The sequence below is a fragment of the Drosophila virilis genome, chromosome 4 (genome assembly GCF_030788295.1).
Source record: "Drosophila virilis strain 15010-1051.87 chromosome 4, Dvir_AGI_RSII-ME, whole genome shotgun sequence".
Lineage (NCBI taxonomy): Eukaryota > Metazoa > Arthropoda > Insecta > Diptera > Drosophilidae > Drosophila > Drosophila virilis.
Window position 1 is genome coordinate 821,105 of NC_091546.1, and position 14,794 is coordinate 835,898.

Consider the following 14,794-nt stretch of genomic DNA (forward strand, 5'->3'; position numbering starts at 1 on the left):
TGATTTTCCTGCATTTCTACAACAACAACAGGAGCGGGAACAGCAACAGGAGCAACGACATGCGAAGGAGTTGCGACATGTGCCTTCATATGCCGATGGCCTCAAGCTGCCCGCCTGCCTCCATTTCCAATCCCTTTACCTTTTCCTTCAGCCAGAGCTCGCTGTACTCTGCAACAGTTTTGCAACCGCAGAGCGGTAGCTCCGGCGACGACTACACCTTGCTCCAACGGCGACAAATGGCGAATATATTGAGCTGTCACACGCCCAACCCCAGAACCAGTATGGGTTTACACACACACGTTTAATATTGAACAATGCGCACACAAGCTCAACTCATCAGATACCCAAACACACACACGCCCATATACAGGTACTGCGCAACGGAATCTGAATCGGAATCGCAGTCGCGACTTGTATAAAAAAGCAAAGTTGCCAGGCAGACAATTGCCACAAAAAAGGTGGCAACCACAAAATGAGTTAGTTGTTTGCCAGTCAGCAGCCATTTTGCTGCCAAGCCATGTGTGTGTGTACGTGTGTGTCTCCCCCTGTCTGTGTGTGTGTGTGTGTATGTGTGTGCATTTGCTTTTGGCCAACAATTTATGGCTGGCATCATAAAAAATAACAGCAAAATATATAAGAAAGGATAAACAGAACACAAAGTCGTGCATTATAAATTCATTTCCGTTTATATTATGCGAGCTGCTCGTTTGCTTTGATTTCATGATTCGCTTTCGTTGGAGACGACAAAAACGGGCTTAAGATAGGCAATAAAATGTGCTAATAAGCAGAGGAATTCCTCCACAATTGTCAAGGAACGAACTATTTTCTATTTAGATTTCTTTCATGTATGGGATTTTCATTGGCATCTTAATAGTCTTTGACACGAAATAACTATCATTTTATAAATATACCAACAGCCAAAGCTGTTGAGGAATTCCCATTAAACCAACTTTATAAAAAACCCAAAACTTTTCGTTCTAATAATGTTAAAATAGCCACACTTGCGAATGCACAAATAATTAATAATAAACTTCCAATCAACGACATAATCAATTATATATAAAATAATTATATATAAAATACATATTTCTCCATCAATTTTGGTCGAAATATTGTCCCTCTTAGGTTTTTCTTAAGGTAATTTATTTAAGCCCAGTTCAATACGCAAAGCTCTTGCTAAGAATAAGCAGTCCGATTAAAGACATTTTATTTAAATTTTATGTTTCCATTTATCCAGTTTTCTGTTAACAACTGTTCAGCTCAAAGCAACTTGTGTTTTCTTTGGCAAGTTTCTTTTCAACTGAACTGGCTAACTGGCGACATCTGCAACACGCCCACCGCCCACCGTTCAACTAAATGCGCCCTAATTGCAGTTACTGACATTTGACTTTATAAATTGGCCAGGCTGTGTTTTTTGCTTCTTTAGTTGCGTATTTGCTCGCTTCGCTTTTGAGTGCAAGGCTGGCTGCGTAAATGGCGTGTGTCCTTCTGCAGTTATCCTGCCCACGCCGCCTGCGCCGCTTCGAGTGTGGCTCAGCAAAATGCTTGAAGTCAACAACTACAACAAAAACAACAACAACAACAACTGACTGCACATTAAAAATTAAAAAAGCCAACTCCGGCACAAGGATGACGACCAAAGAAGCAGCCAGTGGCAAAGCCAAAGCCAAAGCTAACGAAAAAGTTGAAACGTCAACAACAACAAGGGAAACACGAAGAAGCAGCAAAGTAATTTCATGCATCGTTTAATTTTCATTCGGGCTTAATTTGTGCAACGCCCCCCAACTGCTACACTTGACAACCCAACGATCACAGGACACCAGACACCAGCTCCCATGTCATATGATGGCAGCAGTTGCCATTGTTATTCTTCTTTTTGTTGTTGTTAAAATGTTGTAATACCCCATTTAGACCTAATACCCGACAGCCACTTCCAGCAGCAGCTCACAATTGAAACGGCAAATAAAATAAATGCCAACAGACGCCAACTAAACAAAAGTCAAACACACCCCAGTCACACACTCTTCCACACACAACCCAACACACACCAGAAACTGACGCCTCGAATTTTGAGGCAAATTAAATTAAATGAAGCGCACTCAAAAAATGCTCATCCTTCGCCTGGTGTCGTGCAACCCTTTTGAATCGTTTCCACTTACCAGCGTTATGTTATTTTTTGAACTGTCATCAAGAATATTTCTTCCAATATATTTCTAATGATTCTATTTTTACTCGAGTCGCATGTTAATATATTTAACTAAAAAAGTCCATAAATTTCTTATCTATTTCCCGACCATTAATAATGCCTTAAGATCCAGTTTCCACCTGTAGAGGTGATTTTTTCGGAATCGGTGGAGCCAGTGAATACAATTCCCCTTTGCAGCACAAAGTTTCCCAAGTAAAAAAAAAAGTACAGCCAAAGCTTTCTATTTGGGCAATAAATCCGCCAGTTAGCCCTTTAAAACAATTTCATATACCAGCTATATTTATTAAGTTTTTAATAAGGTCAGTTACTCATTCACGATTAACACGAATTTCATTTAGTTATTTATAATGAATATGTTTTTTCTTGATCTCCATGTTAGCATATTTAACCAGAAAAGTTTATCCATGAATTTTGTATCTATTTCCGAGTCCTTAGACCCAATTTCTACCTATAGAGGTGGATTTTCCGGCATCAGTGGAACATGTTTTAAATTCTTATTTATAAGAGTTGATATTTTAATACAATTCCCTAATATTCCACAGCCTAAGCCTTCTATTTCGACAATTAATCCGTCAGTTAGCCTGAAAGAAAAACAATTTTATATATAATCTATATATAATTTAATTTAGTTATTTATACTTTTCTTACAGTGGAAACACTGCAAAAGCACTCGCATTTCACGAACGACATTCTCACACGTATTTTACTGCTTTTCCTCTAACTACTTTTGGAAATTTAAGGAAGTCAATTTTGAGAGGGGCGGGGGCGGGGCCGCCGTCTTAGTGCTTCTTGACACCCTTTTGCCTTGTAATTGAAATTTTTATAGTTGTCGCGTTTCGTCTGGCTTGGGGCGAAACTTTTATCAGCGCCTCGCGCTCTCTTAAAAATAATTTTTAGTGTCACACCCTTCCCTCCCCGCGACATTGCTCCGGCAACAAATTAATCCCTTTATTTGCATAATTGAAAAACATCAGCGGAAGCTGCAAGCCAAATATCAAAATGGCAACTCTGGCAGTCAAGCAAAATGGCCTCCGGCTAGCCCCGCCTCCTACAGCTTGTTGGCAGGGGGTGGGGGTCAGGCATTTGTCAAGCGAGCCAACTGTCGCCACATTTTAATGTGACGCCGCCTTCGGGGAGCTATTTAACATTTTTCCAACACTTTGATAATCGCACTTTGCGGCCAGATTAATTATTTACGAGCCTGCGCTACCTGCGCGACGTCGTTTAACCCGCAGACCAACAAGCACACACACACACACACAGACACACATACAGAGAGAGGGAGAGAGTCGCACACAAACAAAAGGCCAGGAGTTGTTGTTAAATCTTGGGTAATGCCCAAAGCCGAGACGGGCCACGGCGCTCAAGTATATTTGTCGCCGGTCTTAAGAGATTGCGGCGCACAATTTCCGCGCCTCCTCCCCTTCTCCCAATCCTCGAGCCAACAACCGAGGACCTCATTCCGACCTCAAGCCAATTCCACTCCAATTCCGACATGGCAGCGACGACATCAAAGCGCGCGCCGAGTCAGAAGCCAAAAGGCAAAGTAACAAATGCCATTGCGACACGGCTCGCTGGCTGTCAGGCCTCAGGGGGGTTGGCGAGGGGGCAAAGGGCCTGTCGTAGGACAGAGGCCCCGAGAGTTAACTTGGCTACCTTGTCGCTTAAATGGGCGACAGTTATCAAACGTAATATTTCAATTGTGGCCCTTCAAGTAGCGCTAAATTGAAAAGAAACACTGCGAGTCTTATCATGGACTTAAAGCTGCGTACCATCTGTGTTACCTGTGGTGGGCGTGGCAAAAGTGCAATTGGACGCCTTGAGTCACATAAGCTAGCTTTTGATTACCGGTTAAATAGTGCTCAATAGCTCTCGACTTATGTATACTCTACAATTTAATTGGTATAAACTTATACAAAACATTAAAATGAAGCTGTGCCCGATAACTGGATTATTGAATAGTACCAGGAATGTACACACATTTAGCTATTTTATAGATTATATTACAGGAAAATATACAAACAAAGTAAGGATCATAGTCAGGAATAGACACCTTAGTACAAGGTATACAAAAATACTATAAAGAATGTACATACACTTGGCTATTTTAGTAATTACAGGGTATACAACTGAATTGAAAAAGCTACAATCAAAATCATGACGTACGAGCCTCACAAAATTTAATCAATTAATTTAATTAAAATGAAAATAGAGAGACAAAGTCAGGATAATATGGAACATAGTCAGCAATATACACTTCGCAGCCATTTAATAAAGTACAGGCTATACAAAAATACAATATAAATAATAAACATACATTAATATATTTTATTTCATTTTATGTGTATTTACAGGGTATACAAAAATCAGTCAAGGCGAAGCATTTACAACGCGCAGCACTCGCACATGCAGTGCAAAGCTCAGTTTAGCAGCTAAATTAATATGCTTAATGCAATTTGCACACAAAAAGGTGGCTCAAAGTGAGCCAAAGTGAGGTCCGGAACAGCTTTGCGGCGCTTTTAACTTGGCTTGGGCCTTTGTCTCAGTATTTGACTTTGCCTTTGCCTTTGCCTTTGCGGCTAACGATCTCAGCCAAGAGTACGCGGATTATGCACTTTTCGCTCTAGAGAAGGGCTTAAATGGACTAAGGCATGTTCGCAGTTGGCAATGAATAGTCAAGCGGAAAGGAGTTTAATAGAAATGAGAATGTGCTTCTAAAAATGTGAAAGTTTATATATGAAAAATGAATAAGAACTGAAAAGTTTTGATCTGGGCAACTGACCAGCCCCCGACTTATGTGTGGATATTCTGATGTCTAAGCTGAAGGCCATGGAAATTAATAAAAATTATATATAATGCAGGTGAGTTTGTTGCCAAAATACTCTATATATATACCATTCAATATAATGTATAATCGGGTCTTGTAAGCAAATTATTCTCTACACTACACGTAATTAATCTCTTTAATCGCAATTGCCACAACTATATTACATACTCGACATATATACGATCTAATGGATAATCTAGTACTATATTATAAGAAAATAATTCTCAACACTTCAGTTAATTATTTTGCTACAACTCTTTTTAGTTGCAAATGCCACAACTATTCTAAAAGCATATACAAATGCACCTAGCATTTCGGCATGTTCCCAATTTAAAAGCATTTTTAATGCCCATGGCCAACTTTTCTAACTGGGTAGAAAAGAAAAAAGAAAAAAACTATTTTAAAATAAATACATGCATGTGCATGTATGTTTTCCTGTGTAGGTGTGCATGTGTGTGTGTGCGTGCTGTACACCTGCTGTGCCTTAATATACCAGTTAAAATAAAAGGCCAAAGTGAAGCGGCCCGACTTCCTCTTTTTTTGGCTGTTGTTGCTGTTGCTGCTGCCAACGAAAAGTGCTACCGGCATAATTTGCAGCACTTCCTTCTATTCAAGTTTCTGGCCGCCTCCGGGAAGGAATGGGTCAACTAACGCCGGCACACCTTCGCAGGCAGAGTGTGGAGACTGCCAACTGGCACATTACCATGCTCAGGCGGAGATCCAGGCTGGGGCCATATTCATGCCCATGTCCGAAAATTCGTTCGCATACGTATTATACTTGCACATTTCTTTGGCACAGCGTGCTTTATAAATAATTCAGTGGGCCGAGTCTGACCTGGGGGTGCTTTAATGAGGCCAAAATGAATGAAGATTGGCAGCCCGGCCATCCGAAGTTTAAACAATTTATGTAACTTTCATAAGTTGAGCAATTTGAAATTTATGAAAATTTAACAGACACCGAAACAGACAGACGGACCGACGGCAGACGGGCCAAGTGAACGAAAGACAAGAACACGATGAAGATGGACCTGAAAATCAGTCCAAGTCCCAAGACTGTCGCTTTCGCATGTGGCAAGAGTTGAAGTTGAAGTCGTTTCCTGCGCATCAAAAGGTAAATACACAGCAGGCCAAGGAGGGAGGCGGAAGTGGGCGGGCCCCAAATGCCTGGCAAAAATCAATTTCATATAAAAATTCAAGCAAATTTTATACGAACCTTTTGCTCGAGCAAAACGTATTGCCAATATGTCTGGACCTGCGTCTGTGTGTAGGTGTGTTTATGTGGTACAAAATATATGCAAAATAAATGTGTATGTAAAAGTAAATTGTGTGTCTGTGTGTGTGTGTGTGTGTGAACTTAATGATTATGCAAATTGGCATATAAATCGATTGGCAATGCCACAAATTGATGTTAGTTCTACACCGGCGACAGTTTCGATCAGGAGCTGCAAGTGGGCGGGGCGGTAGAGTGGTCGGGGCGAGTGGCAGCTGGACCCGAGCTGGCGGGCGAGCTGCTGGCAAGTGAAGCATAATAACTCATGCCCCAAGTTGTGGCCTTAATGGCTGGCAAGCTCGTCAACGCACTATAAAAATGTCATTATCAGTGAAAAAGTTTTGCTTATATCAAGCATCAAGTGTAAAAAAATTTGCATATTTCGCAAGACACAAGACGCGACTGGGGCAGAGTGGACCCAGAGCAAGGACCAACGAGCAAGTACCAAGGACGAAGCCATAACGCCGTCTGCTGGCGCTGAAGTTGAAAAATGAAAGGAAGCGCCGAAACCATAGCAAATTCAATTGGCAACTGAACACAGTGGTCGACTGCTAACAGCACGCTTATCATTAAATTCAAATATCAATCAATTTATCATAGAAGCCCAACCGAAGGCGTTGACAACAAGGACAACAGCCAGCAGAAGCCAAGACAAAGTTGCCCAAGCTGCGGCAAATCAGGTGCCAGTTGCAGTTGCAGTTGCAATTGCATTAGCAGCTAATGCTAATGCAATTGACAGATGACTTTACTAATGTCTTAATAAATGAATGCCAAATCTCTTATTTTTATACATATAATTAAATGAATATATATATTTATTATTTATATATGTGAACATTGCTTAATCTTTGCTTAGCTCATGAATGACAGTGAGAGCCAAAAATAAGTTAGGAATTATTTGGGATTGAATAATATGTCACAAACCTAAAGGTCTATTAAATTTTGATATTAAATTGCTACCCTTGAATAATTTTCAAGGCTATTCCATTATTTTCCTAAATTATCACAAATTCTCAAATCGTTGCCCTTTCAGATTCTATTTCTCAATTTCGCTCAAATATCTTATTTCCAGCCTTGACTGTTCCTTGATTGTTCTGTTATCGATATGCAATTAATTTTAAAGAATTAAATATATGAATACTTTTTTTCTAATTGCCAACTGAACAATATGTGAGAGATTTCTTTGAATGTATCTTTGAACTTTGCAATAAGTATTAATTTTGGTTTATCATCCATTTGGCGCATAATTAAAATATAAAGCAACATAAAATCAACAAATATGCGAGAACGCATAAAAACAATAACGAAAGTAATCAAAAAATGGGGCACTTTTCTGTTGTTGTTGTGTTTTTGGTCTTGGCCAAGTTCGGCAGCTGGTTTTATAGCTCATAAATTCTTAAGAAGCTGGTAAAAAGGCACTGCCAAAGTCAAGACATCCGAATTCATTGGCTTTTGCCATGCTAAATATATATAAATATACATATATATATATAAATATAAATTTTCATCCTTTCGCTGTTTCGAGGGGGAGTCGAAGTCGTAGCCGGCACCAAATCAATACAAAATTGATGAATATAAATGATCATAAAAAACAATAAAAAGCAATGCCAAGAAAGCATCTGGAGTTTGCCAAAAGAAAACAAACGGGGCCAACAGCCAGTTGGAACAAGAGGTTGGAGCCGAAGCCTTGTCCTGATTTGGTTATAAAAATCCCGGCCACGTATTTTGTGTTCTGTTCTGTTTTCTTTTTGCCTGTCTGTGAGCGCAATGCGATTTGCGTAACCTGAATTGGCATTGGGCCTGCTTTAAAGCTAGAGACAACAAGAGTTTAGAGCTTCGATTTGGCCACGCATGTTTTCCATGTTTTCCAGGCAAATGCATTTCATTTATTATTTAAGGTATATTCATAGGATTCTCTATAATCGTCATCAGTCACTCGTTTGAAATTAATTTCGCGGAATAAAGCAGGGGGGCGAGCAAGGCGCGGAAGTCCTTGTCCTTTATGCCACGCTCTCTCCCCGTCTGCCTGCTTTCCGGCATGTCCTTGTCGCATGTCTGCGCCTGGCATCTATGGCAGCCCAGTGAGCCGGAGCCGGAGCCGGAGCCAGGGCCATTGCTTCACTTGATTTCAAGCGTATCGTCGTTTATCGGCGCAATCTAAGTACACTCACACGCGCACATATCCCAGAAAGAAATGAAGTTTAAGTAAATATGCATAGACAAATAGACACACATGCACACACATGCATGTAAATATTTATATACACAGACATGGCTTTGACGGGAAATTGATTTCAATCAATCAAATGTTGTGATTACTTTACTGAAGTGCCACATCTTGGCACCATTCTGTCAGAGCTATCCACCAGTTAAAGATCTGCCGTCTGCGATATCCTTGCGGCTGTTTGCAAGCCATTAGCAATAATTTACTTAAAGGCTTAAGTGAAATTTAAGACCCCATGCCACTTAACAGCACACGATTTGCACGCGCTTGTCTTTGATACTCTACTTAAATTCTAGTGCTAACTAAACATTGACATTGACCCATCCAAGTTGGGCAAAGGCTCACAAAATATGTAAGTCCTCTCCATTGAGAGCTTTTGCAAGGCTATTAAAATTTGTTGCCGGCTCTGCACTGTGCTCAGCATATTTGTATTAATGTTAAGTCTGGCTTAAATTGTCTAATAATCATTTAAATATTCTTCACAACATAATCTTGAGACCAATATTTACACAGCTGTGGATATTTGAGATTTTATACGTCTAATGCATTCTATTTGGCTTTGGGCTTTTATTAAGTTGCATCAAAATTCCATTAAATCTATTTATTATGTGTAAATATAATTAATTTAAATTAAATATTTTTGAATATTATTATACTGATTTCTTGTTTCGACTTTTGCACCTGTCAAAGGCAACTTGCAATTGATGCAAATAATTGAACTTATTAACTGATGCGCTCAAATATTATTGATAATTGACTTAACGCAGAATAAAAGTCAATTCGACTTGCAGGCGGAGTCGTAGTCGGAGTCCGCAGTGAGTTGCATTTGCAATCGAATGGAATATTAAATATTTAATTAAGCTGCGCGCGCATATTAAAATTGCATTAAAAATGTCATGCAAATATTATTTTTGCGTCAATTGGAATAATTCAGCCCAAGCCCAAGCCGCATTAATCCATAGCATAAAAAATGATTATACTTGCAGCTGTGAAATGGCAGACGCAGCCGCAAAACCTATAAAAAATTCGAATATGTTGCCGGGCAGCGAGTGAATAACTGAATATCTGAATGCCGAATCTCGCTCGGAACGAGGCCAAATGGTTGGTTAACAGCGTCCCAAAGCCGAAAAGTAGTTGTCACTGCGCTCACTCTCTCTTTGACATTGAGCCAACGAGGCGTATGAGTGCTGCATTGCCCACCGCAGGCCCTGCTTGTGGGCGTGGTGTTGGAGGGGGCGGTGTCAGGGTGGGGCCGGGGTGGGTGGGTTGGCTGTCAAAGTTATTGACAGCTGTAAAGTTTGTCTGCGCATCATTTGCCATCTCTTTCTGGCAAATATGCATAATAAAATGCAAAAATTTCAATTAAAATTTCATGATATGCACAAAGCGGCCAACTCCATGGGGTCAGAGGGGGCGGGGGTTGCGCACCAAAAAAAAAGCAAAATCCCAAAAATCATACACTCACACACACACGCACAAAACTCGCGACAAATGCACAGAAGTCCAAATGTGTGGCCTGAAATTGTCGACTGGCATAATGAAAGCAGCTGCAGAGTGCCCAAGACAAACACACACACACACATATGCATGCACCCACACCCAGACACACACACATGCATGCATCCACACAGTGAGTAAATTCATGTGCAGTTGTTGGCATGTGCTCATTGGGGCCATTGGCAGCTCTGCGGTAGCACCAACTGCACACAAGTGCTGCGCATTTGGCAAAAACATAAAGAATACCCTGCAAATTGGTTGGGTCATACCGAACTGAGCAGCAGGCAAAATTCGATTAATTCGAAAATAGTTATATAAAGGGTACCCTAGAAATTGTTTGGGTTACGCTGAACACAGAAGCAGGCGAAACACAACAAACATTAATTCACGAATATTTATATGGAGTTGACCCATTTAAGCATAAGAGGACAAAGAGGACAAAAAATAAAAGGCAGATATTCTGTTACATTTTGCTTGCTTTGTTTTTAATTTAACTATTATTATAGAAACTACAGAAAATATTTCCTCTTAAAATATTTATCGTATCACCCATTTATCTCTTTTTTATCTTGCAACGCATAAAACCTTCTAAAACTTATTGAAAGAAAGAATCTCGCCTGAAATTTATTGACTAACATAAAAATGTATTAAGATAGGGTGGGCTTATAAACCAATCTGAGAGATCGATTGGATGAGACCTCATCCGTCAATCTCCTCCGTCTAGCCAAACGAATTAGGGCTCTTTCCAAATTAGATCGGAAGAGTTGTTCCATTAATGCAAAACAGCATTTATATTGAGCCTCTCCCTTTAACTTTGAGTAAGGGTATGCAGAAGTCTGCATATAAGTTGCCTGCACAACAGCTCGTTATTTTGTTATAATAACTTTTGAATTTTTCGCTTTTTGCATAATTTGCACCACAATTTTAATGCTGAGCTTTGCTTTTTCTCCGTACAGAAAACCAAAAAAAAAAAAATATATACAAAATGAAAATGGGAAAAATAACATTTAAAATGATGGCCATAATTTAGCTAAAAATTTGTTGTTGGCCAGCTGCTAATGCTGCTTTATTGTTATGGATACTTTCGGTTGTCGCACATATGATGCGAGCACTCAAATGAGTGCTGAGTGCGTGTGTGTGTGAGTGAGTGTGAGTGTAAGTCATATGCAAATGTAGATGTTAACAGCATGTTTGGCATGCTAATGCTCGGCATGTTGTCATAAATCCTGGGCACAAATCTTCCCATCTGCCGTGACCTTTCAACTGATGGCCATAAAACTGCCGCTCTGGCTACTTTACAGCTTTAAGAGCCCGGCTCTGCCATTGGAGAGGCGGCCGGCCGCGATAAGCTTGCCCGGCAGAGTTGGCTTAACCCATCCGCTCGGACTCGTATATCACCATCAACGCCGGCAACGGACAGCCGCCCATTGATTACCACTTACCAAATAAATTACTCGACGGCAGCCAATGGCCAGGGTCCAGGGGTCCGCTTGCTGCACAAAACTTTCTCTTTACAACTTTCACTGAGCTCTTAGTACTTAGCCGGAGGCGCAATTTTTCTGCTCTATTTGCGCTCGTCTATTGCCAAATTCACTGCAAGCACCTAAAACTAACATAGAGATGCCATTTGCCAGGCGCTTCCCAGTCGCGCTCGAGTGCGTCGAGTCGAGGACGAAAGTGTTGGGCGCGGCATTTCACTGCCAGCTTCCCCTTTCGCCATTAGCGCCCAGCGATGGGCACGTGACAGGACTTCAAGTGCGATAAAATATATAAAAGAAATCACATATTTAGATAACATCTATTTTATCTCAGCGAAGAGTCCTTGCTCTTTAAATAATAATAGCTAAGAGTAATAAGATATGAAAGCGATATTTCGGCCTGAGAGGCCTCTCATATATTCATCATTTCATAATACTGAAACTCTTTTATTGGAAGATTCACTTCTCCTCCGCAGATAATATAATATATAATTTATAATTATGATTTTAGCAACCAATTTAATATATTGAGAAGAAATAGTTTATATATATATATATGGTTTCGAAAATTACAAACATTTTTAATGCATCAAAGATATCTCAGGTGATGTTTGGCCAAGCCTGGCGGGGTTCTCATGCCTTATTGTGGCCAACAGTGTGAAAAGCAGCTTTTGCATAACGCTTCTTCGTCACGGAGGCTGTCGGGAGGCTCTGGGGCATCCCTTCTGTATAAATATATAAGTAGTATTTGATTGTTTTTATTCCAAATAACCTCTCCCAATTTTGCTCGCTTTACTAGCTATCAATTCTTTCGAGTCCTTGCACTCTTTGCAGCAATTTTTGTAAGCGAAATGAATTTCTAGATTCACAGAGATTTTTAGATTTCTATGTTGTGCTGCATAGTTTTTATCACGCTGCCATCTCGAACTACTCAGCTGGTGGTGCCCGAAAGTATGCTACATTTTCTTTAACTTGTGTGTTAACATATTTTTCGAGCATTTGTCGCTCTTTGTTTGAATTCCAGGAATGTGTTGGAGGAAATGACAAAAGTGAAAATATTTCAAGCAGTTGTCCCCTCTCCCACTGCCAGCACACTTACACATGGCACATGTGCACAATATCTCTCTGTGTGTGTGAGTCTGTTGGTGTGCTTGCGTTTTTGTGCAAAGCGCATTAAGCACACACACACACACACACTTTCATGCAAACGCACACTTTAGCAAATCGATTGAATTGTCTTTTCCGCTTTTGCGAGCTGCTTACATGGCTTAGACTAAGCGTTGACTTGGCCAACGTCACCACCCGCGCGGGGGTCCCGCGCCACCCTTGAATTTGTTCGTTGATTATGTCAAATAGGGCAATTGCTTGGGAAAATATTTAAATAATTTAAGCGTTCGCTTTGAACAAGCGCAAATTTCAGCTTCATTTGGCGCTGGCCATTTTAAGCCGGGAATCAAATCAATTTGCAGCCCGGCCCAAAGGGTCATCTCGCCTGACCTGAAAAGCCTTTTAGCCTTAACATTTGCCTTTTCTGGACCATTTCTGGTGCCGAGTGCTGATTATTTTATGCCTGCCTCTTAACTGACTTCTGACTGTTGACTGTTGACTGTTGCCTGGTGTCATGTTGTTGTGGGCCTTGTATTTTTGATAAATTTACCATATCGTTAGCGACCCTTGGCTTGTTCCCTTTTGCCATTTTATATATATATGTTTGAGTTTGAATTTTTTCATTTTTTCTCTTTCCCCTATTTCTTCTGTTTTTTTTTTTTTTTTTTTTTTTTTTGGGAAGTGAGTTCGGGTTAGCTGCACAAATTGTTGTAATACAATATTTTTGCCATTAGGCTGCCAAATGGTCAAAAATGCGGCCAGTTACTTTGTTTGTGTTCGCTGGGTTTTTGAGCTCGGGCTCAGTTTTTTGGGTGCTGCTCTTTTTGCTCTTCTTCTTGGCTGCTATTGCTTACACTTTGAACCTTTCTACAGCCGCCAGGCAAGGGGAGCCAGTACAGGGTAGACTCTAGTCGCCCAACTCATTACTGACCACAGGTTCGTTTGGGTTCCTCATGTCAGAGGGGCTGGTTCGGGCCGTGGGAACTCTCATATCATGCCGCAATGATATACCAGAAAGTCGAAACGCCTTTCGGCCTGTTGAAATATTCGTGCTTAATGGTACGTAAAGTCTGCATGATTAATAGGCGTCAGTCGCTCGTTTGTTTGCTCGTCAGACATTCAGGCCCCCAAACCCTCTAGCCAGCTGGCCCCTTTTTGTTAGCCAAATTATTCGACTTCGTCTCCAACTTTCTCTTCTTTCCTTATTTATATATATTTTTTTTTGTTTGGCTGCGCTCTAATGATTTCAATACAAATCGAAAAAAGTCAGCACACGCACACCCCCGTACACCCACGCACACAAAGCTGTTTCATTTTGTTTCAATTTGCTTAGCATGCTTTTGGGCGTTGTCCGGCCGCCGGACCCCGATCTGCCTACCAACTTTTTGTCTTGGCGCATTGCGTTTCAGGTTGGATTCCTTATTTTTTATATATTTTTTTTTGTGTATTGTAGCTTTTAGCTATAACGTTCATTTTTAATTGAAATGTTACAATTTATAGCAGGGCGCATATCAATTTACCAAAAATATGATATAATTCTGCGAGGGTAGGATATATATATATATATTGATATTTCTTTTAAATATTTATCTAAAGGTTCATACCGTTAATTATACAAAGTCTTTTAGGAGCATTCAGCAAATCTTTGTATGCTTTTATTTTCAATAAATATGTTCAATTAAATCTGAACCTATAATTGCCCAAAGTTAAACTACAAAACAATTTGATTTATTCAGCTGATTCCAGATCAGCTAGAAAATTGTAACTAAAAGCATCATTTAATATGATTGCATTGCGATTGTGAAAATTTATTTGATTTTAAGCTACCTGCTGCTAACGTCAATGTCAATTGCAAAGCGGAAACAGAAGCAACAACAGCGAGTCGTAAAATAAATAACAAAAGCCCGAGCTGCCATCATTTGGCAATGCAAAGATAAACTTCAACAATAGCTTAGTGGCTCAGAATGTTTTTTTATGTGTGTCACACAGATACCAGGAAGCATATAAATATATATTTGTGTGTGTGTGTGCTCATATCTCGCAATCAGACAGCTATCATCATCTATTGTGGCTCTGTACAAGTGTGTGCGTGTGTGTGCTCTGGGCGTGGATAATCAAAACAAAAACACTTGCTTTGCCATTGTGGCGACACAGTTTTATTTAAACAAAACAAAAGCCCACTTGA

General features: G+C 40.2%; 2 protein-coding genes across 8 annotated transcripts in view; one reads left to right on the forward strand and one right to left on the reverse strand.

Annotated features, from left to right (window-relative positions):
• LOC26530582 (uncharacterized) overlaps positions 1 to 14,794 on the forward strand; it is a 142,565-nt gene that overhangs the window by 22,558 nt on the left and 105,213 nt on the right. For all 4 annotated transcript variants that reach the window (XR_011416572.1, XR_004304791.2, XR_004304792.2 and 1 more), the window contains exon 4: positions 4,561 to 5,067. The gene's annotated coding sequence lies outside the window, so the exon portion shown is untranslated. The remainder of the gene's footprint in view (positions 1 to 4,560; positions 5,068 to 14,794) is intronic.
• beat-IIIa (beaten path IIIa) overlaps positions 1 to 14,794 on the reverse strand; it is a 35,597-nt gene that overhangs the window by 14,608 nt on the left and 6,195 nt on the right. The gene's annotated exons all lie outside the window — the stretch shown is intronic.